This window comes from Harpia harpyja, unplaced genomic scaffold (assembly GCF_026419915.1).
Source record: "Harpia harpyja isolate bHarHar1 unplaced genomic scaffold, bHarHar1 primary haplotype scaffold_52, whole genome shotgun sequence".
NCBI lineage: Eukaryota > Metazoa > Chordata > Aves > Accipitriformes > Accipitridae > Harpia > Harpia harpyja.
This window is the reverse complement of record NW_026293413.1, coordinates 988655-1011115: the sequence shown is the minus strand read 5'-3', so window position 1 is coordinate 1011115 and position 22461 is coordinate 988655. Positions and strand designations below refer to the sequence as shown.

Here is a 22461-nt window from a genome sequence, read left to right as displayed (position 1 = left end):
GCAGCCCACTGCTCAGAAATCACTGGCCTATATAAGGGCTTTCCATAAAGGTACTAATGAGAAAGAGAAAAGAAGGACCAAGTATCTGCAAGATCAGAGCAGAATGAGAAAGCCAAGAGCATAACTTGCAACACTCCAAAATGAAAAAAAAAAAACAAACAACTTCTTGCGAGGATGTCACATCGTCTTGGAAGACCAGTGCACTTGCCTGGGCGCCAACAGGACCCAACAATTCTTACTCCTGAGATTTTCATCACCCGTTGTGGCAAGCCACTGGGCAGGCCTCGTTAGCCATATCCTCAACAGCTTTAATTGATGACTGTAGCCCTTGGGACAGACAAACAAATGACAGGCTAGCCAAGGCTGTAAGGAAGAAAGAATCCCATGCTACATCTACATATAACAAGCTGTTTCTGAGTGACAGGAGACTTGTACTCCGGGAGTAAAGGTGTCCATTTTAAATGACAAATCTACTCAGCGGGATCGCTGTCTTCACAAAGAGGCACTCCTACTCACCCTGCCGCAAAGGCGGCAAAGAGGAAGGGAACCTATGAAGAACACACAGCCAGAACCAGAACCGAGCTGGGACGGCTGCCAAAAGTCTCCAGGCACATCAGACCACAGCACACTCCACATTTCTTCACAGGTCTACTTGCCTACTGGCTAAATAACTATTTTGTTTCCCTCCCTCTTTTCCTTTGTGTCCTGGTTTCAGCTGTAATACAGTACATTGCTGACAGCAGCCTACTGCAACTTGCTTACCATAATTTAGCTTACTAAATGCAGTAATGCATTCAGGTATTTTATAGCACCTGAAGCAGTAAATCGTTTTTTTCTTCACTGAACCTCCCAAGAAATACATAAAGGCCCGTCCTAGCCAAGTTAAAAACACACAGTACACAATTAGCTTAACATTTAACAGAAGAAAGCATGTTGAATGGAGTCAAACCTCTGCAAGTACAATGAATGACAAACTGGGTATCTTCTCATCTTGTTACGCTCCTCCATGCTAGCACCCGGCCCACTCCCAGTCTTCTCAGACACACCCTGAAGATCCATTTAGCCTAACCGGTTCTGTAAGCAGTACCAGACTCCCCCAAATGGGCAAGAAGGGTATAGGTGTGGAAAACCAATTCCTAGAGGCACACTAAACACATGGGAGAAGAAATTAGTCAAAGCAATCTTTAAGAACTCCACATTTCCAATACACTGGGAAAGGAGGAGAACTTACATACTTAAAGGTAATTTATAAGCTTTAGAAGTCACCACCTAACAATGCTGCTACCTATCCTTGCAGCTGTTGGGATAAGCTTCCTTTGACCTGCAAGTTTATTTTTCACAGTGTCGTGGTTTAACCCCAGCCAGCAACTAAGCACCACGCAGCCGCTCACTCACTCCCCCCCCCCCCCCCCGTGGGATGGGGGAGAAAATCGGGAAAAGAAGTAAAACTCGTGGGTTGAGATAAGAACGGTTTAATAGAACAGAAAAGAAGAAACTAATAATGATAAAGGTAACACTAATAAAATGACAACAGTAATAATAAAAGGATTCGAATGTACAAATGATGCGCAGTGCAATTGCTCACCACCCGCCGACCGACACCCAGCTAGTCCCCGAGCGGCGATCCCCCGCCCCCACTCCCCCCAGTTTCTATACTAGATGTGGTGTTGCATGGTATGGCATACCCCATTGGCCAGTTTGGGTCAGCTGCCCTGGCTGTGTCCTGTGCCAACTTCTTGTGCCCCTCCAGCTGGGCATGAGAAGCTGAAAAATCCTTGACATTAGTCCAAACACTACTTAGCAACAACTGAAAACATCAGTGTTACCAACAGTCTCCGCATACTGAACTCAAAACATAGCACCGTACCAGCTACTAGGAAGACAATTAACTCTGTCCCAGCTGAAACCAGGACACACAGGATCCCTGCCTCCAGGGCAGTTGCCATTTCGCACTGCTGCCGCCTCTTCCACAGGCAGTGCATAGTGTCATTTCAGAATGCCTTTTATTTGTTGTTTTCCTAGATTCAAATTAGAAGGCCATTTGGAAAAAAACATCTTCAGTGGGCCTTTGGTATGGAAGGCCAGGTAATGTTCACAAGCCCAGTGCCCTTTGCGTGCGCTACAGCTGGTAGAACTGGCCAACATCTCACCCAGTCACTGCCCCTTGTCCCCCCTGATTTTCTCAACATAATGCTGCCATGAAGGTAAACATCTACTGATGGGAATCCCTTATCAGATAGGGTGCTTAGCCATTCAGTGACAACTCTTACTGGTGCCTTGCTTCCCCCCCATCCTCCCCCACCATATTTCAGCCATTACACCTCAGCAAACTGAAACAATGCAGACTCCTCGGTTTGTTTTGCAGCTCCCGGGACTCCAGGCTGTGATGTGCTTGAGGAGATCTGTCAGGAAAACAATTCTGTTTGTATCACCTAACTCTTCAGTTTCAGTTTCAGTATCAAACTTCAACATGCTAAATTTCTCATCCAGCGTGCAGAAAGACTCCTGGGACCTAAGAACATGCAGATGAGTCCCAGCACACCTGTACAAGGAACAGTACCTGCCTTCGCAGGAGACAGGGAAATGGGTGATCTGTGAAATAGTGATCTTGAATAGTTTTTCACAAGGTGAGTCTTTTCTAGGATCAATAGAACAGGCTGAGGCTTTTCTGAAGGGCTTTTATTTGCCCACTGCTATGTCAAAAGAGGGTTAGCAACAAAAACTTAACACTAGATTGTATTTCACAGTTCAGTGAAAGACGTGAGACTGCAGACTAGTGCATAAAAGGCAATTCAAGAGAATCACAAATAACCATTTCTGTACCCTCTGGGAGAGGCTTTCAAAGCTGTCTGAAGGATTTCATTGGATTTGTCTGCTTCTCACCCCATTGCGTGGATCTACAGTTTTACTGCCAAAGGGTTTAGGTACTACAGAGATGGATACCTTTAAAACAGCAACTGTAATGATCTCATGCATAAATATACACAAAGATGCTCTAATATCACCCATGTTTATAACTCAATGGATGCTCCTACCAAGGGAGTGGTTCCTTTCCCTAGCCACTGAACAAGTAAAAGGATGGAACAAAATGAAATGATCAAGCTCTGAAGAAAAATTTCCCTTTTCATTTAGCTTTAATTTAGAGCTGCATTTAGTGGTGAAAAGTGCCAGCCTGACAGCTCTGAAGCATGAAGCGCTTGATCCTCTGCGCCAGAACCACACAGGCACTGGCCAGGCAAGCTGCCTGCCTACTTCTTGCCCTGCCAATACAATATATAATTAAGGAAAGTAAAATAGAGATAGAAATGTATTTTCTCCAAGTCTTTGATGCTGACAGCTTCTCGCCTCCAGCCTTCCTGCACCTCAGCAGCTTGGAAAATGACAAGTGAAAGCAATGAACACTGGCACTTCATTACTCACAGAGTGGCTTTTCCACTCAGAACAGTGGTTGCTCTTCATCATCATGAAGACTAATTGTCTGGCTTTGGGGGAGTGCCTTGGAAGCAATGCAGGGGCCCAATTTAACAGTGTCATCTAGAGAGAGGGAGACAGTTTGTGGCCCAAATGCCTCACTCAACAGCCACAGCGGGAGAACAGAGAAGCATTATCCTTGCTGTATTGCTGAGACACCAACTTCAGTAATGATGAGACACCAAAGGTAAGTAACTTTCCCCAGGTCTCACTAAGCATGCACTCACGTTTTCCAATTTCCTTTCACTGAACTACACAAAACCTCTCTCTGCATCAATAAATTACACGTGCCCAGGACCATTCCCTGAAATGGAGGCCAACTGGCACAATTACCCTTGGCCATTTGGTTGCATTTTGTTATGCAAAATTTGGATGCAGAATAGCTGCATTCAAAATGCCCGCTGGGAAATCCCCTGGCCCACTCCCACTTGTGAGCAGTGCCAAGGAAGTTGTTGAGCTTTTCAGCCAACATGGGCCAAACCTGGACCTGTAAACCTCCAAACGATTTAGCACTACAGATGATCAAGGTCCAGTTCACTCACTGCTGCTGTTTAATTCAATACCACAGATGCTGCCAAAAATTCTCCCTCAGACAGCACCTCACGCTAACGTACACAGGGTAGGTTTTTTCAATACTCTCTTAAAACACCAGTAAACAGAAGCAGAGGAAAGCAATGGGAATAAACCAAGCTCATCCACTATCTCAGGGATAGAAGAGTGGCTCATTATCTTAAGAATACAGCCTAAAGAGCATCTGGCTTCAAACGCAATGTTCAATTGGAATCATTTTTTCCGTTCCTGTGATGAACAGGTAGAAGGGGTGGGGGGGCTGGTTGTGTTTTTTGTTTTTAAACTTACTTTTAAATAAAAAGGGGAACAAAAGGTATTAAGCATCTACAAAGAGACAAGGTACTATCAGAAGTGTAGGATCTAGCCACAAGAAGTGACTGAAGAAATGGAGACAGAAAATGGGACGGGTCAGCAAGTACCTAGGCACAATTCACAAGTGAAGCGATCCTGTCAGCAGAGCCCTTTTTGCCACCAAAATGCTTGATCAGCAACAGTTCAGTCCTTCAAACAAGAGGACGTCAGAGCAATTAAAATGTGAAAAGGCAACACATACCCTGAAAGACAATGCCTGAAGAGGCAGTTGATTTGGATGAAGGAGAGACTGGAAGAGATCTCCAGGCCCACCATAAACTTACTGAACTCCATATTAAGCAATAAGGGGTTGACTGGTTGCTTTCTGCTTGCTTTCCTTCCATCAGAAGGCTGTTGCAGAACCCAAATCTTCTAAGCATTTAGAGTTTTCTTCCAGTTTACAGCTTAAATTTACTCAGGACCAGGTGGTACACATGTTTTCTGGTGCGCACAGCTTTAAGCCTAAAAACTGTTCTCCCTAAATGGTATTTCCCTCTCCTGCATTTACAGGAGTCACCCCACTCTTCTTCCACCTGTTTTTCTAGCCTTAGCAAATCAAGAACTCCTGATGTCATCACGCATGTCCATTGCCCATGTCCCAGCAATCCCTGCAGCTCTCTTCTCCAGTTATTCCAGAAGGAAGTCATCTTTCTTGTACATGAAGGACCAGCAGGGCAGCCACGTCAGATGAGCTGTGCTCTGTTCAGTGGCATTAACTCTCCTCTACACTTCCTGAAAATACTTGGCCTGACACCCTGCAGTGCAGCACTTTCTTATGCCCACATCACACTGCTGGCTCCCAGCTGCTCTCCTGTCCTTCCCTTTAGCTACCTGTAGTTCTTCTTCCCCCTCCTCAGTTTTGGCCAGCTGAAGAACTTAGAAGGGAATCATAGAATCACGGAATCATAGAATGGGTTGGGTTGGAAGCAACCTTCAAGAGCATCTAGGTCCAACCCCCCTGCCATCGACAGGGACACCCTCCACTAGACCAGGTTGATCAAAGCCCCATCCAACCTGGCCTTGAACACTTCCAGGGAGGGGGCGTCCACAACTTCTCTGCGTAACCTGTTCCAGTGCCTCACCACCCTCAGAGGGAAGAATTTCTTCCTTATATCTAATCTAAATCTACCCTCTTCTAGTTTAAAGCTATTACCCCTTGTCCTATCACTACATGCCCTTGTCAAAAGTGCCTCTCTGGCTTTCTTGTAGGCCCCCTTCTTCCCCCACTTCTAAATATCTTCTTGGGGGTCTCGGCTTGCTGCCCTTCAGCTACGTAGCTTATCACAACAGGACAAGGGTAGCACTGTTTTCTTCCCAAGTAAGCAAACAGTTAAACGGTTTATTTAAATATAAAAATGAAGAGGAAGAAAAAAATTGACAGCAAAGTGGAAAGTGAAAGTTTAAATTGGTGCTGAAGCAACTTGAATACTTATTTTGCAGCTGTAGCAGAGGGCTGGCACACAGGTGTCTGATCATAATAAAACAAAAAATCCTTCCACTATTGCTTCAAATTACAAGATAACTTCATCTAAGGGAAGACAAAATGTATATACACAAACATTGCCGTTTGTTTATAGTGCCTTCTCAGCACAACATTTCTCTCACAGCACCAAGAACTTACTGGTATGAAAAATTACAAATTTTAAGTGCTATTTTAAAGCAATTTACAGTTAAATCAACAGTAGTTAGAAAATAGTCAAGAATTTGACTTGCAGAACTGTCTCCCATTCTGATTCATTACTTTCTCAACAGCTTTTACTATTGATGAAGCTTACCACTACCTCACTATTTGGGAATGACATTCTTTGTTAGTATTGGTCCAGTTAGAAACTCAGCAGGCTGGCTTGTTCATCACTGCAATTTTTCAATCAGAGGAAAGAAAGAACTGAGGAAGAACGAAGCAGAATGAAGGCCGGAAGGTACCAGTTTCAACTACCTTTCACCCGGGTGCAGAAAGAAGCTTCTTTCTAAAAACAAAAATTGCATCTCTATCAGGATATTGGCTAGGCTGGGAAGCGTCTTTTTTCCATCCTTTACTTCACTAAAAAGCTTTTTGGCCCAGCTGGTTTTCTCCTGATGCAGAAATGTGGAAGTATCAGGAATCTGGCACATTTGTATAGGAAAGCTGTTGCCCACTTAGCTCTGTAGCTGTGACGGTAGGCGCTGCAATGGTCACGTTCCCCTGCAAACAGCAGTTGTCTTTGCAGGTGAGCCATGTCATGACAAAAACGTACTCCATTACAACTTCCCAGCTGGATGAGCAAGGACACCACTAGTGGGTCTGCAGGTCAGAAGCCCAACGCTGGTGCCACACCTCGGGCTCTTGACACAATGGTAGGTCAATATGCAAAACTTAAAATGTGCGGTGGTTACTGTCGGAATGCCAAAAATAAAGGAGAGCTATGGCCTGTGGGGGACTTCAGAAAAAGAAAGGAAGATCTCACTCTCTCTATGTTACATTTTCAAAAATGACATCTAGTATGTAAAAAGCAATCAAGACAGGATTAACAGCTACCAACAAGCAAACAGATTTCCTGGAATTGTTCTGGAATCATATAATCCCTGTCCAAAGGAAGCTATCCACCTTGAAGATGCGAGACAGTCAGTGGCATTTCTACAGTTGCTCAGCTACATTTTAGTTCATCAGTTAGCATGCAGCCTGGCTTTTAAAAGACGTTGCACTGGCTAGAAGAGTCAGAGCTGAATGGAGCTCTCACGTGAAGTCGAGGGGAGAGGAATACAACAACACATATTTACCACAAACTGGAATATAGTTGACAAAACAGTAATCCACTTGGCACGGCAGACTTGCCATGGTTTAGATGCTTCTGCTAACATCTCTGTCAGAGGCTGTCGTTATTTTATGGGCTATCGTTATACTCATGAACCAGCCAGCTTTCACTTGCATGAGGACTGGAGTGAGACCCCTGTGCTCACTGACTCAGCCAGCAGAAAATAAATAAATAAATAAATAAATAAATAAATAAATTTTCAAATCACATGTAGCACAAAAGAGGGCCTTCTTCAGAAATTAATGGCTCTATAGATAAAACAATGGATTAGATCAGCTTCTCATTAACTCTTAAGTTCTCTGTCCTCTGTTCTGACAGGTGTTGATTCAAAATCACTCTCTACTCAGAAGCTCTACAGTTGGATATCCCGGCAGGAGCAGTGGGGGACAGCAGCCAGCTAGACCAAGACCTACTCCTTGTTCTCTCTGTTAAGTCAATAAACCTGAAGGAGCATAAAAGTGACTCCTCTGATAGCAAAAACAGAACGGGATGAAGGGGCTTGAGGTTTTTAGAACTGGTCTCCCATATATCATAACGATGTAGCAGGAAACACTTTCTTTTGATCCCATTTCACATTTCCTTCATAGCCAGAAGAAATTTCATTACAGGAATTTTCATACCACTAAACTGGCAAAAAGGCATACAAGCCTTTTTATCCCTTCTTCTCCTCTTATACTTGTTCCATAAAACCATTTTCCACTCTCCAGCTCACGATCTCTCTAAGCAGAAAAGTCCTATCTGCCACACACTTGACATAACCTAGGTAGGATATGACAAAGTTTCAAATACATCAGTACTCATAAAATTAGAAACATCAAAATGCAGAAAAGAAAAAAAAAAAGGAAAAAGGGGTGGTGGGCTAAAAATTAGTTTCTACCTTGACTGTTAGGCTCCTAAGCTGCCAGTATTTAACATTAATATTTCCATTTCAAGGTCATGATTGCTACAGTTCTGCTATTTGTGGATATCAGTTTGAGATTATCTGCCTTCAACCTGCTCAGGCAATCCACTTCTTGAGGTTTTTTAGGGGGGGGGTATGTTTAAAATGGTTAGAATCCACCCCTCCAAGCTATCATTATGCTTCTCTTGAGTTAAATACAAGAAGTTAGCTCCACTGGTACATTCATCCACAAGAACGTTAACACCTCCAACTTCATAGACAACCATAAATTATTTCTGTCAATAGCAAATTCCTAAACATAGTACAACACTCTATGAAAGAGAAAAAGAATGCACATAATCAGCAGTTCCCTTTTTGACTAGAAAATTAAAATCTCTAACAGCAGATAAGCCTGAACTAAACATCAATCAAATCTGGACCCCAAATGGGGTATGGCTTATGATATGTCACATGTCTGGACTTGACTCTTGAAAGCAATCATGCACTTAAGAAGATTTGAGGTTGTTATGCAGAGGTTTAACTAGAGTCTTGGCACCTTAATTTGGGACATGAAAGGTATTTGCACTACAGTACCAGGTGCAGTAAAGGAAACTGGCCTTGCAGTTTGATTCCAACGCCGCATCCACAAACAAAATGAGGCTGCTACGTTTGAGGAACATGGATGGAAATCTCACCTGCCATCCCGAAGTTACGCTGTGGCATTTCGTCACCTCTTGTCACTTTCCTCAGGCTTGGTAAATCTTTTGCAGAGTCCGAGGCAAAGGCCCATAGCTTTTTCCTGTTTGTAACAGCAGATGTCTGCGTTTTCGCAGCTTGGTTTGCTGTGAGGCACCACTTGTACCCTTGATTTGCCTTCATACATGCATCCTTGTACTAGAAAAGAAAAGGAAAATTGCCAGTCATGCCAGTCATTATACTATCCACAGGGCAATGGAGTGCACTGCTTGTAAGAGGACTTAATACAGTAAATAATAATTAAATATCTTGATTTTTTTAACAGTTTCGTCACGTGCTTAGAGTATGACCGCCAACACAACCTAACACGAAGAAATCTTAAGATAAGTAGAGCTGTATTTTAAAAAGTGGGGTTTCTCTTTCCTCTCCTGAGGGTTTATCACCCAGAGCAGGCTGAAGTTCTGATCCTGCAAACTGCTCCCCAGTGCTTGAATGCTCACTCTGGGAAACAAATTCTGTTGCAGGTACAATCTTTGTTTACTTTCTAGTTTGAATGAAATGAAAGCAGACATTTAGCAATAAAGGCAGCATGATGCTTCTTACCTTGCACTCCTTTTTCTCTAATAGATCTGTATCTTAGAAAATTTGAGTATATTCTTTCCCAAACCAGGCACTGAAAATAAACCACTACCAGTATCACCTCATTTGCAGCAACTTCTGATACATCATCCCAGTGTGCCTTCCAAAATGTGCCATGCTGCACAGCTGCACGAAGTAAACTGGGAACACTTAAAACTGTCTTTGGCCTGGAGCACACAGCACACATCTCTGTTGTTTGCTATATTCTTGGTATGAGGCAGCAAAATGAACAAAGCCAGGCTACACATAGGGGGGTAGGGGGAGAAGGTCTGGATCCTACACGGTTTCGGGGGGAGGGGGAAGGATGAGAACCTATTTTATTCTCAAAATGCAACCCTGATGTTTTCCAAATTCCTTGCTGACCAGACCAAGACAAGATTTTTGAATGTTAACGGCAATAAAAAGAGCACATTTCAGTGTTTTCAAGTGTGTTGCTGTGCAAGGCGGAGAATGCATGAATCAGAGGAACATGCCACACTTTCCTGCTACAGCTGTTTGCCTAACAACTGAGAGGGGAGCACAGCGCTGGCTGCTGTGGGAAGCGACCCAGTAAGGACCAGTGCTGACTGCAGGGAGGAAGAACCCAATACCTTCCCATGCCCTCAGTAGCTCTCAATGGCAGCAAACAACCAGAAGAGCTGTTTTATCCTGAAGCACATGGCAGGGCAGCTGCAGGAAGTTTCTGCCGTGATTGCACACCTTGCCACCCACCCAGCTGTCATCAGTGCCCGTTACGGCACAGAGAAACACCTACGTTTCATGCACATGCCTGCACAGAAATACACGCAGAGGGAAAAAATCCCTTGGGTGTCACATACAGAAATAGCACTGAAAACCTTGTCCTCTGACAGAGTCACTGCAGTGTCTTCCCAGATCAATAAGCAGCATGCCTTGTGGCAGGATCACCATCGCAAGCGTATCGCGTGCTTTCATCTCCATCTTAATCTATCGGCTGGCACTTGCTCCCTCCAGACTGTAGCCGGGATAAAAGCGATTCAGTTTACAAGAAGCACAGCACCGTGTGAGCCTGCTGTGCGAAGTCCTGTATTTATAAAAATGGCTATAAATAATAAAACTCTGCAGGGACCGCTGACCCACACAGAGGCTGTGTTTTCTGAAGAGGGCGTCTGCGTGAAACCTGCAAACCCAGGACTGCGACCCCCCTCACCCTGTCCCTTCTCTCCTTCCCTCAGCCGGGCCCGGCTCCAGCTTGGAGCCCCCCCCGGGCAGCCAGCAGGCAGGAGACACCCCCACGCCCGCCCAAGGGCCTCGCTCGCCTCACGGGCAGCCCCAGCCCTCCCCTCAGCCGCGACTGCAGAGACCAAAATGGCCGCCCGGCAGCCCCGTGCCCCAGGACTACAGCTCCCAGCATGCCCCGGGAACCAAAATGGCCGCCTGGCAGCCCCGCAGGCCCCAGGACTACAGCTCCCAGCATGCCCCGGGGCACGCCTTCCTGCTGCCTGACCCTGCAGGGACACCATCCCCGGCCCGGCCCCGCCCCCCGCAGGCCCCATGGCCGCCTCCCCGGGGGAGGACGAGGACGAGAAGAAAGAGAAAGAGAGAAAGAGAAAGAGAAAGAGAAAGAGAAAGAGAAAGAGAAAGAGAAAGAGAAGAAGGGGGGACAGAGCGGCAGAGAGAGGTGGGACAGGGAGCAGGAGAGTGGGACGGAGGGGAAGGGTGAGAGGAGAAAGGCAGGGAAGAGAGAAAGAAAGGGAGAGGCAGGGACAGAGAGCAAGGGAAGGACGGGAAACAGCCCAGAGAGAGTGAGAAAGAGAGGGATGCGGATCAGGACAAGGAGGGGCAGAAGGACAGAACAGCGATGGCCTCCAGGATGGAGACGGCGGAGGAGCGGAAGGGGATGGGGAGCAGGACGGAGGCCCAGAGAGAAGAGAGAAGGCCCAGCCAGCTGAGCAGGGGATACAGGCAGGAATGAGGGGCCAGGCTGCGGGAGAGAGAGGAATGAGGAAATACAGACAGGGAGCGAGACAGAGAAAGAAAGAGAAAGAAGAAAATAGTGATGGGTTAAAGACAGAGAGGGAGGAATTAAAAAATGGGGGCAGGGAGCCAGACAGAGCACGATGGGGAGAGACCCAAAATGGCAATTCTGGGCAACTGCCCCCGTTTCTTGAGCACTCCCCAGGAACTGCATCACCGGGAGCCTCGAGGAATGTGCTGCCTGCCAAAGCCCAGTCCTGTGCCCTAATATTGGTGGTGAGCATTGCCTTGCATAGTGGCCAGGACTGAGGGCAAAAAAGGACAGCTGGGGGTAAAAAATTACCCAGCTGGTTTTGGGTTGGTTTTTTTTTGCTTGATGTTTTTGCTTTTAAAAAGAATACTGTTTAAGCTCTAAATACACACTGCAAGGAAAAAGGAACCAGGCGTACCAGTCTGGACACATTTAAAGCCTGAACCCATTCAACAGCTGCACCAACCACCACTGGCTCCTGCTGCACACACTCCACCGCCTGCCTGCAGGTACAGGCAGCCGCCCTGTTTCTTGAACATTCCCCAGGCACGGCAGCACCAGGCAGCTTAAAAACCGCGCTGCCTGCAAAAACTTGAGCACAGCTGAATTCTGGTCAATTTTTCTTCTTTTTAGGCTGGGTTAAAGACTCCTCCATGGAGAGATGGCTCAGGACCATGCCAGGGCCAGTGGCACTGCTTTCTGGATCCCGTGGCGGCGATGGGCAAAGGAACGGGTTGTCAAATCCCGGGCCTGGGTACGTGTGTGGGTTTTCAGGGTCGCCCCTGCCTGATTTTTCCCAGCGAGCCCCAGGCAGTGCCAGCCCCGTGCTGCAGCCCCGGGGCTGAGGCTCAAGGAGCCGGGCATTTCCGCAGGCGCTGCATCCTGCCGGGCCCCACCGCCAGCTGCTGGCTGCCCTGGGCTTCCCCCTGTTCTCTCCAGCTCTGCTTTCTGCCAGCGCCGGGGGCACCCCAGAACAGCCTGCCCGCTCCCCACAGCCCCACTGCCATCCGCGTCTGCAGCTCATGCGTGGTGTCCACGTGCCACAGCTGATTTGGGGGGTGGCAGGTCTCTTTTGTGGCAGCCTGGGAATGGGGGCAAAGCAAACCCCATCCCTCCCTTTCGATCTTTGTCCCCAGGGAGACCCAGTGGAGAAGTACCACACGCTGGAGAGCGTCCTTCAGGGAGGTGACAGCCGATTGCAGAGCAACGCTGAGAGCTGCCTGACAGCAAAGGCGCGCGGTGGCCATGGAGGAGCCCAGGTGAGCTGGTTCTCTTGGAGGCCAGCAAAGCAGCCTTCCTCCGCCCCTGGTTTTGTGAGGTACAGAGCAGTGCAGAGATGTCTCTCAGGCATCCAGGCCTGAGGAGGGTTTCCCAGTGCCCCCGTGAGAGATCCTGCTCCCAGGCAGCATCTCCCCCTAGAGCTGAGGCCGTATCTAGCCCCCCGGAGCTGGGTACGGCTGCCCTGAGGGGTCTCGCAGGGAGGACGGGGTCATCCGCCTGCTGGCTCTGACACAGAAATGATGAGCTGCAGCCCCGTGGCCATGGTTGGCCGGCTCAGCGTCTCCGAGTGCCTTTCTCCCATGGAGCGTTTAAGCCAGGCACTTTTTCAGAGTGTGATGGATGATGTGAAGATGGATGCTGGTGATGTCCTGGTGGCTCTGTCCCACTGCCACTTCAAAGTTGTGATGTGTGAGATCTGGGGCCACCTGCAGGCTCTGGCGGAGATGTCCAGGGAGTTTGTGTTCCATTTTTTGATATCTTAGCGCTACAATGTGCTCGGGTTATGGTATGCTAGCGTTGCAGTGTGCTAGGGCTATGGGATGGCAGGATTACAGGATGCCAGAGTTCAGGTGAGTTAGGATTAAAGCACGTTACTGTTACGGACCGGCTGTGGGTTTCTTGGCCCTGGGTTCTTGGAGTTACGTTGCCTTGTCTTGTGTCCTGGGTGGTCTTTTTTTTTTGCAATTCCTTTTTTATCTTGTTTGTCTTTTCAGGGTTTGGATAGGGGCCTTTGGTTTGTGTATGTTTCTTCTGGCTGGTTTTTTTACTGTTCTGGTGGTTTCTGTTGCATTTTCTGTCTCAAAACCACCATTTGTGGTCTGATATGTCTGACCAGGTCAGACAGTGTTACTTCTGGTGCAGTCTGACTCATTTCCAATGAGTCGGGAGGTTGGTAGGTAGGTAGGTACAGAGGACTTGGAGTCAATTGTGAACAACTACCGGATGGCTAATGGGCACCTATCCCACTCATCCCTACACAATTCTGTATTGCTACGGACTTCACCAGCCATTGTCATGGACTCTGAGCCTGTACTGTAGTGAAGTCAAAGCAGGTAGTAAAAAAAAAAAAAAAAAGTGCTTTTCCAAAATATTTACAAGATTGGAAACAACAGATGGCTGTGGGCAGGTGGGAATACAGAGAAATGGGCAGTATGCATCTGGATTTAGCACGGTTTGTACTATCCTGAAGTATTCTAAACGTGAGAGACATGACTTCACCTCAGACCGGGTAAGTTAAGAACACCTGAGGGTGGCACCCCAGCTCTTCTCAAGGGTGGCCAGCCGGGGACCTGAGCTGCTGAAACAACCATCCAGAGAGTGCAGCATGACCACACTGGTGTGCAGCACCTTACGACATGCGCTGCTGCAGGGACAGGGTTTGCTTCCACTGGAGCAGATGCTGCTTTAAACACACGGTACAAACCGTGCTGTCTGCTCTGCCTTGGTAGTCAATGATGTGTTTTTGTTTATAGTTGAATTGCCTTATTCCTTCTTTTGAATCTCTGATGCAGATCACCCAGGGCCATTGATTGAGGCTGATTTTTGAATTGTGCCTGCTGTTTTGCTTGGCAGTGCTGCTCCACTACTGCTTGCATGGGTAGCCATGGAGGAAAGAGGCTTTAGGAAATCCCTTCCCAAGTCCAGCTGAAGCTCAGGAGTTTTTCTTGCTGCTGTGGTACTTGCATCACTTGGCAAGGTCTCTAACTTTCCTTGGGATCACCTTAGTTTCTGCTCTGTAGGAGATTGCTGGCAAGCATTGAACTCGCACAGCCTGTGCTCCTGTTGAATCGTCTTGTTGCTTTTTGTCGCAAAGCAGTTTGTCAGAAAATGTCTAGTGAATGAGGCTTCTAGTGATAGTTTGCTATCTGGATATTCAGAGATAGGAGAGGGATGTAAGTTAATGTTTTTAAGCTGGATGGAAACAGCAGCTTGAATTTATTAAATGTTTTGGCACACATCAGAGTAGCTCTGATAGCACCCTTTGCCTTCTAGCGATACTGGGTAAGATCATGAATCTTTAGTCCCGTGCTAGGTTTTCACCTGCAAACCCTTCCGTGTACTTCTTCCTGCGTCTGCTTTTGTCCCTGTAAAATCAACAGCTGGTCTCTGGGTCTTTTGCTTTGTAGTCAATGATATTATTTTGTAGTTTAGTTCATCTGCATTTCTCTCTTTCTCTCTGTCCTGTGAAAATTAACTCTATTGCAGCTGAACCCAGGACACTCTCTCACTCCCTCTGTTTTGGATAGCTGAATAATCTAGTAACCTGTTAAGTAGAAGATTAACCAGGCGCATATTCCTGTACTAAAGAATGCAATGTAGGAGCGAAAGGCAGAAGCGTCTCAATAGGACACATGTAAAAATGCAATGTCTTCGACAGTTTCGGCCGTGTTTGGCAGTGGTGGTTGCTGTAGCCCTGTGCTAGCTCCGTGCTTCTAGCTCAAGCTCGGTGCAAAGGTTGCCTGTGAGTTTCTTGCTTGGTTCTGCCTGTGCCTTTGGTTGGTGTGGGGTCAATGTTTTTGGCTGGAGTGTGGCTTCATGCCTTATCTGGTAGGCTGATTTGTCTGCTTTGGGAAGATTTTGAGCTGTTGAACAGGTGGGACTGAGAGCAGGGAAGGCATCTGGCTTTGGGCTCTTGTGTGATTTTGTTAGTGCAAGGACACTGACTACTTTTTGGCTTATCCCTGTTGTTCAGTCCAGGTACATCAGCCTCCAAGAAAAGGAGAAGTCTAAAGGCAGCATCCTCCCCAACAAGTTTTGTTCTAGGCATCAGTCTGCCCGATGTCCACTGTGGAACTGGCGCCTGTGAAGAATGAAGACGAGAGGTGCTGGGACTGCTTTCTCGAGGAAGAGCTCCAGGCTGAGCCTTGGGCCAGAGAAGTCCAAGCTCACAGGGATGGGCCTGCACAGGCTATGTAGAAGACGGACCACTGTGGATCGGGGTGAGAGCCCATTGCCTTTACTTGAGATCCACTGTCTTCCCGTTGCCGATACGAGGTGTGGTGGGGTTGAAACTGAGTAAATCCCTGAACTGAGATCTGGGGGGGCCATTCCCGTAGTACCAAGGACTCCACCAGAAGCTCATGTCACAGTGCCCTTTCTTCAGCACACAGCTCGGCCTCGTGAGACTAGAGAACGTCCTGTTGCCTGTCGTTGTCCCATCCGATTCAGGGACTTCCCCTTCCAGGTCAGACGGCTCCTCAAGTTCTCAGATTAATCCTTTCCTGGGAACTTTTGATACTTGCTAGGCAGTGTGTTTTCTCTTGAACTGACTGATCCAGCAGAACTGTGCTTATGAAACCACAAATCTGGGATTTGAGGGCTTGTTGCACTCAGAAATAAAGCAGGCTGCATCAGTGTGACACTAGGGATTGTTTTGCACAATGAAAGCTCAAGTGAGGCCATACATCCTTAAAGGCAGCTGTGGTTTAGACTAGATGAGCTACATCTGCAACCCTTCCTACCTCAGCGTGTTCTCTGGTGTGGTTAAGACATGTAGGTACATAAAATGTTCCAGGTATGAACAGAGGACATCAAGAATTGCAGTAGTGATAAGATTTATTATTTTTTTTTAAATGGAATTGGATTCCCACCTCCAGCTTTTGAAGTCACTCTATCTGGCAGTTGTACAGCAGGATTCCTGATGGTGCAGTTCCACCTGTGGGAGACAAATTATAGCCTCCCATTTGCTATTGAAGAGCAGCTCAAATTGGAAATAGCCCCTGTTGCAGAGATGGACCCCATAATGCTGGACTCTAGAGTTGCTAGCGAAGACAGTAAGATGAATGACTTCTTGAAGCTGTGTTTTCCACCGTCTTATCTGTACCCTTGAACATCGTTTCCCCGTAGTTACCAATTTCTTGCTCGTACATGAAATTAATGCTTGAGTTTACCTCCTGACTTGCTAAGCTTATTTTGCTTGGTTTTTACCAAAAGATTGTGAAAATCAATTCACAATCATTCAGCAGGCTGCTGAATTATTATCTGCATCACGTCTTTACCAATGCTGGTGGGTACCAACCTGCAGCTGCTTACAGGAATAGGGCTTCTTCTCACTGACTAGATGGCAAGTGATGCTGTATCAGTCCCCAGATAAGCAACACTGTGGGAAAGGAAAGATCTTTTAGTCCTCCTCCTGTTCTTCCTGTTCTTCCTCTTCCTCCTCCTCCTCCTCCGCCACTAAATCTAGTGTAAAGCTCTCCATACAAGTCTGGCCAGCCCGTAGCCTCAGTAGCATTTACATATAGGAAATAATATGGATTTCTTTTTTTCCCCTCCCCTCAGCCCAGAGGATCCCACCTAATTGTCCTCAGACTCCGAGGCAGAGAGAAATCCACAGAAGAGCAGTGGCCAAACAGCAAGCACAGAAGCAGCTGTAGCCAGAAGCACCTGAGGATGGCAGGGAGCGTGCTGATATGCAGACAGCTAGGATGCTGAAGGGGTCTTAATTTCATCTAAATCCAAAAACTCAACACATGGTGGGGAGGGGCAGTGCCCCAGGGCCGTGGCCACGGTGGGAAGGCCGGACTGTGGGGTCACAGAGCCCCGCTGTGCCACGCCGTGATGTGCAGTGCTGCGCCACGGGCACCGCTGCAGCAGTGCCAGCAGCAGCAGCAGCAGCAGCGGCATGGTGCAGGCATGGGGGGCCATGACCCCCACCTGCCTCCTTATCCTCTTCGTGGTGTCCCTGCAAGCCTAGGATGTCGGGGCTGCTCCGTGGCAAGCGCGGCATTTAGGTAGGCGGGCAGGCGAGGGCCAGCACCCAGCCCTGGCAGTGTGGCGCAGCACCCACCACACCTCGGGGTGACAGCGGGGCTGGGGTCGTGGTGTGGCAGGGCTGGGAGAGCAGCGGGGCCGGGCTGGGCTGGGTGAGCCGTGGCCAGCTCCACGGGCAGCGGGAGGCAGACGTCCTGCGGGGAGGTGCAGGGGGCTGCAGCTGCTGCGGAGGCATTTTCCAGGTGAATGGTGGGGCCGAGAGCGGCACCACAGGGTGAGGAACCGTCCCTAGAGCCGGCCCTGTGCTGCCCTGCCCCAGGGCAGCCTTCCCCCAGCCTGCATGTCGGGGCCAGAGCAGCACCGCAGGGGCCAGGCAATAGCCTGCAGGGGCACTTCTTGCCAGGACTGGTCACAGCCGTGCCGGGGGCCGTGGCTCTGCCGCTTCCCGGCTGGATCCTGGCTTTCAGCCTCAGGGACGTCCGTCCTTGGGAGATGGCTGCTCAGAAAAACAGGAGCGTTCCTGCTCTAGTCCCACAGTGCTCTCCTCGGGTGAACCCAGGTCCCCCAGGCCCCTCTGCAGCTTTGGAAATCTCCCCCTGTGTCTGGGTCCCACGTCATTACCTGACCCCCCTCCAGTGACTGCAGGTCACTGAGAAAGAAGTAGATCACAGCCTCTAATGGAAATGTGCTTGATTACAGCTGTGCCCGTAGCCAGTGGCCACCCGACTGCTCAGCTGGATCTTGACTGGGAGCCTCAGGGCAACCCCACAGGTATGTCACTTGAATGAGCGGGCATTTAGGTTTTAATATTCGTTCATATGAAATTTAATATTTTCTTGGCCGATGCTTAGACATGCAGAAGAGCAGAGAGGGAATGGGTCAGGCTCAGTGACGTGGCCTGGGGTGCCAGGCTCCTTAGAGGCTGGGTTGGGTTTGTTTTGGCATGCTCTTGGTTCTGTAGTTTTCTGCCTGCGTTTTTGTGGAGAAACCGTGCGGTTCATCTCCAGATATCGTTGCCTTTTTTTTTACAGGCCAGCAACGGGCTGTGGTACGAGATGGACGATTCATCTGTGGATCTTTGTGACAGCAACACGGTTCTCCAGCAGTAAGCCTATTTGCTGTTCTATGTCAGGTAATAACAGAAGAGTACTTAAAGGGAAAGATGGGAAGGGACTTCTTACGAGGGAGTGTAGTGGTAGGACTAGGGGGGAACAGTTTTAAACTGAAAAAGGGCAGGTTTAGGTCAGCTGTTAGGAAGAAATTCTTTACGGTGAGGGTGGTGAGACACTGGAAGAGGTTGCCCAGAGCAGTTGTGGATGCCCCTTCCCCGAAAGTGTCCCAGGCCAGGTTGGATGGGGCTTTGAACAACCTGACCCCATGGCAGGGGAGATGGAACGAGATGATCTTTAAGGTCCCTGCCGACCCCAACCATTTTAGGATTCTATGAAATGGAGGCCGTAGGGAGGATAAAGATGAGGTCTTGCGCCAACAAGGGAAGCAAGACCCCAACCAAATTTCAAATTTGTAGGTTTGGATACGTCTTCTCTCTGTCATAGAAACCGCTCCAAGAAAATGGCTGGACCCCAGGGAAAGCTGCAAGAACAGCCCTAAACAGAAATCACTCTTTTTTTTCTCCAGGAGCTCTGATTTAAGGGGAGGAAGGCCTTCTTCCCCACAGATACCATCACATGCCCATGCCTTCCCGAGTCAGTGGGCGGCCGGCAGCAAGAAGGTAGATCCTGTGGGACCACCGGGTCTTCTTCCTAGGACTAAGGTAACTCTGGGGAGATGGATCAGTGGATTTCTTTCCAGGATCTTGGCATCGTTCTCTATTCCCTCCCACGCTGCAGCTTTCTTCAAAGCTGCAACGCTTCTCCCTCTCAAAGCATCCCACCTCGATCCACCCCATTTGTCCACCTTTGGGTCTTCTGCCTTTGCAGCCCTCCAGGAGAAGCTCTGGGACGCCCTTAGCTGTCCCGTCCCACAGTTTCTGGGGGTTCCCCACTGTTCTGTTCCTTTCATGGGGAAAGGTCAGGGCCTTTTCACAGCTCTCTTTGCAGGACGTGGCGGTGGGCATGGAGGACGCTCCAGAGGACTGCAGCTCCTCTACAAGAACCACGACCAGCCAGTTAAACCAGGCAGATGCGCGGGAGGCATCTGCAGCCTGGGCAGGCAGGCGCAGCACGGCCTCGTGCGCGTCCAGAACCCAACCCGGCTTCCCGTTCCGCTGTCAACTGTTTGACCGTGGGCCGCACGCTGCGCAACGGGACGAGGAGGAGGAGGACGGATTCACCTCCTGTTCCTGCTGCCAGAGGAATGGGGCCAGGGAGAGGGCCTGGAGCAACTTGCCGCAACGGGACAAGGATTTCTGCAGCTGCCTCGTGAACACCAAGGACTACAACTACTCAGCAAGGAGGAGGACTAGTCCGAGTCACGAACAAGCCCCCAGGGATGACTCACCTCCGTGGACCTCCAACTCCAGCTCCCGCTGGGCTCCCGCATCCCGGGCTGCTTGGGAGCAAAGATTGCTGCGGGAGAGAGAGCGGAGCCGATCCCCGCTGCGGGGTTATAATCTCTGCAGCCAGTTCGTGGAGAACACGGACGACCGTGGCTCAGCGAGGAGGAGGAGAACTAGTCCTCCGAGTCACGAACAAGCCCCCAGGACTGACTTACCTCCGTTGACCTCCAACTCCAAGCCGGTTCCCGCATCCCGGGCTGCCTTGGAGCAAACTCAGCTGCGGGAAAAAGAGCGGAGCCGATCCCCGCGGCGGGGTTATAATCTCCGCAGCCGGTTCGTGGAGTACACGGACAACCATCGCTCCGCAAGAGGAGGAAGAGGTGCGAGAAGAAGTCCTCCACGTCGTGAGCAAGTCCCAAGGGATGATGCGGCCCCAGGACCCTCCAGTGCCCGCTCCAAGCAGGCTCCGGCACCCAGGGCTGCTCAGGATCAAATCCTGCCGAGGCAGAGCGAGCGAAGCAGATCCCCGCGGCAGGGTTACAATCTCCGGAGCCGGTTCGTGGACACCACAAACTACAACCCCTCAGCAGGGAGGAGGAGGGCTTCCCTGATGAGGGAGAAACACAACGTCTAACTTCTGCAATGCTGGGGAGGAGGAAGAGGAGGAAGAAGAATCCATCAAGTACCAAAGCAGGGACCAAGCTGCACGAAGGACACCAGCAGCCCACCCTCTCCCTCCTCCCAGTGCTGCCTCTGGCCAGGAAAAGCTCGGAAAGAACTCCCAGAAATTCGGACAACTCTGCCAGCTGGCCCACCTGCCCACAGGTCCCTCGAGGAAGAGCTTCTCTCTGTTTTCGGGATCACCCTGCAAAAACAACACTCGCTTAGAGCCAAGAGGCAGAAAAGCCAAAGACAGAATTAAAAACATTTGTTGGCCTTGCATGTGTAATTTATGGGGCGTTTCCTTCTCTGTAGGTTTTGCGGCAATTGGTGGAAATAATACCCGAGAATATATACCTTCATATATAATTCTAAAATGCTTCCTGTAATACATTAGATACGGGGGTTTCTTTTTAAATCCTTTTATATATAAATGAATATTATTTTTCAATATATATGAAAACGAGAGATTTTTTCTCCACTTCAACACCTCACCCCCATATTTAGTGTTTTAGGTTTTTTTTTAACACTCCCCCTCCATCAATGGTCAGGCATTTTTGGGCTGTGATCCCCCTTTTTGGGGGGACCCCCCCCCATCCCCCATTCACCTCCTCTCCTCCGCCACATCCCTGCCCCCCGCAGTGACATTGGGGTGCCCCAAATGATGTCATCACCCCCCCAGACCCCCTCCTTCTTATTCACCCCCCCCAAAAAAAGCACAAACCAAGGGAAAGGACCCCGACCAGCAGCTTGTGACTTTAATAATGCCTTTTACATAGGTACGTGCCTGCTCCCCAAAAGCGGTGGCTCCACTAGAAAAATAAAAGGAGGGCCCCCCCCCACCGCAAACAGTTGCAGTCCCCCCCCCAGCCCTTGTCCTGCAGGCTGGCGGCTGCCCCACGGAGGGGGAGCGTGCCAGAGGATGGTGCCACATCTCGCGCTCTGCTCCGCACGGGGACGGGTTCCCCGGGTCGCAAACGTCCCTGGTCCCTCTCGGCCCCGCGCTCTGCTGAGCATCGCGAGATGCTTACGACAGGACATCTGAAAAACAAGCAAAAAAACCCCCCCAAATTGTATTTCAGCTGTATACGGAGGGGTTAAAAGATGGGGTTTTGGTCCGTGGGTGAACACTGGGGGAGAAATAGATAGCCGAGAAAAGCTCAGTCAGCACAGAAAACGGATGGTTTCTTGCCCGTTGCTTGGAATACCTGTTCCTCCGCAAATGTATAAATACCGGGATTTTTCCGAAGAGCAGCGGGCTGGTGTACGGCGAGGCCACCGTTGCCTCCGTGGGGACGCCCACGGAAAGCTGGCACCTACCGATTGCTGGGCTGAGCTCGCGGCGCAAGACGGCACAAGAATGTACGGATGGTCCGTCTTCCTCACGGTCCTCGGGTCAGGATGTTAATCTGCTTTACAAGATACCCTTAGCATAACGCATCTCTGTCGTCGTTAAATGCTTGCTTTTTCCCTTATAGTCAGTGTGTGTGTGTGTGCGCGTCTTCTCGGGAATCCTGGAAAGCACCCTAAAACATCAGCATATTAAAAAAATAGCACAGAAGAAAGTAGGGGAAATTTCACCAGAATAAGGGGTAGTAGCTGAGCTAAAGGGAGATTCTAGGTAAACAGGTCAGCTCAAAATACAACGCGTCCTTTAAAAGCTAAGAGTGATTTGAACACTTCAAATCAGTATTAAGACGAACTGATACCATTCTGAACTCATTCTTAGTGTAAAAGTAAACACTCTTGCCAGTGTCGGAAGGTGTCTCCTCCCCTCCGCACAGCCCTGCTGCAGGGAGATAATCCTGGGGGGCCGCGGGACGAGGCTGTAACGTCATCAGAATCCACGCTTACGGATCCACCACAATAGCTACAGCCCTTGCGCTGCTGCTGCTGCTGCACATCTTGCTTGCTCGGTCAATAAAGCTGAAAGTGAAGTGGAAAACTTCAAAGAGTAAAATGAAAAATAAAGAACAAATCTCCT

At 49.1% G+C, this 22461-nt stretch overlaps 1 long non-coding RNA gene across 1 annotated transcript; it reads right to left on the bottom strand.

The window, feature by feature from the left end:
• Positions 1 to 8243: 8243 nt before the first annotated feature.
• Positions 8244 to 10413, bottom strand: LOC128138509 (uncharacterized). Its single transcript, XR_008234047.1, has 3 exons — positions 10236 to 10413; positions 8760 to 8958; positions 8244 to 8329 (listed from the first exon to the last, which is right to left on the bottom strand). It is a non-coding gene; the product is annotated as an uncharacterized LOC128138509 (long non-coding RNA).
• Between the last annotated feature and the right edge of the window lie 12048 nt (positions 10414 to 22461).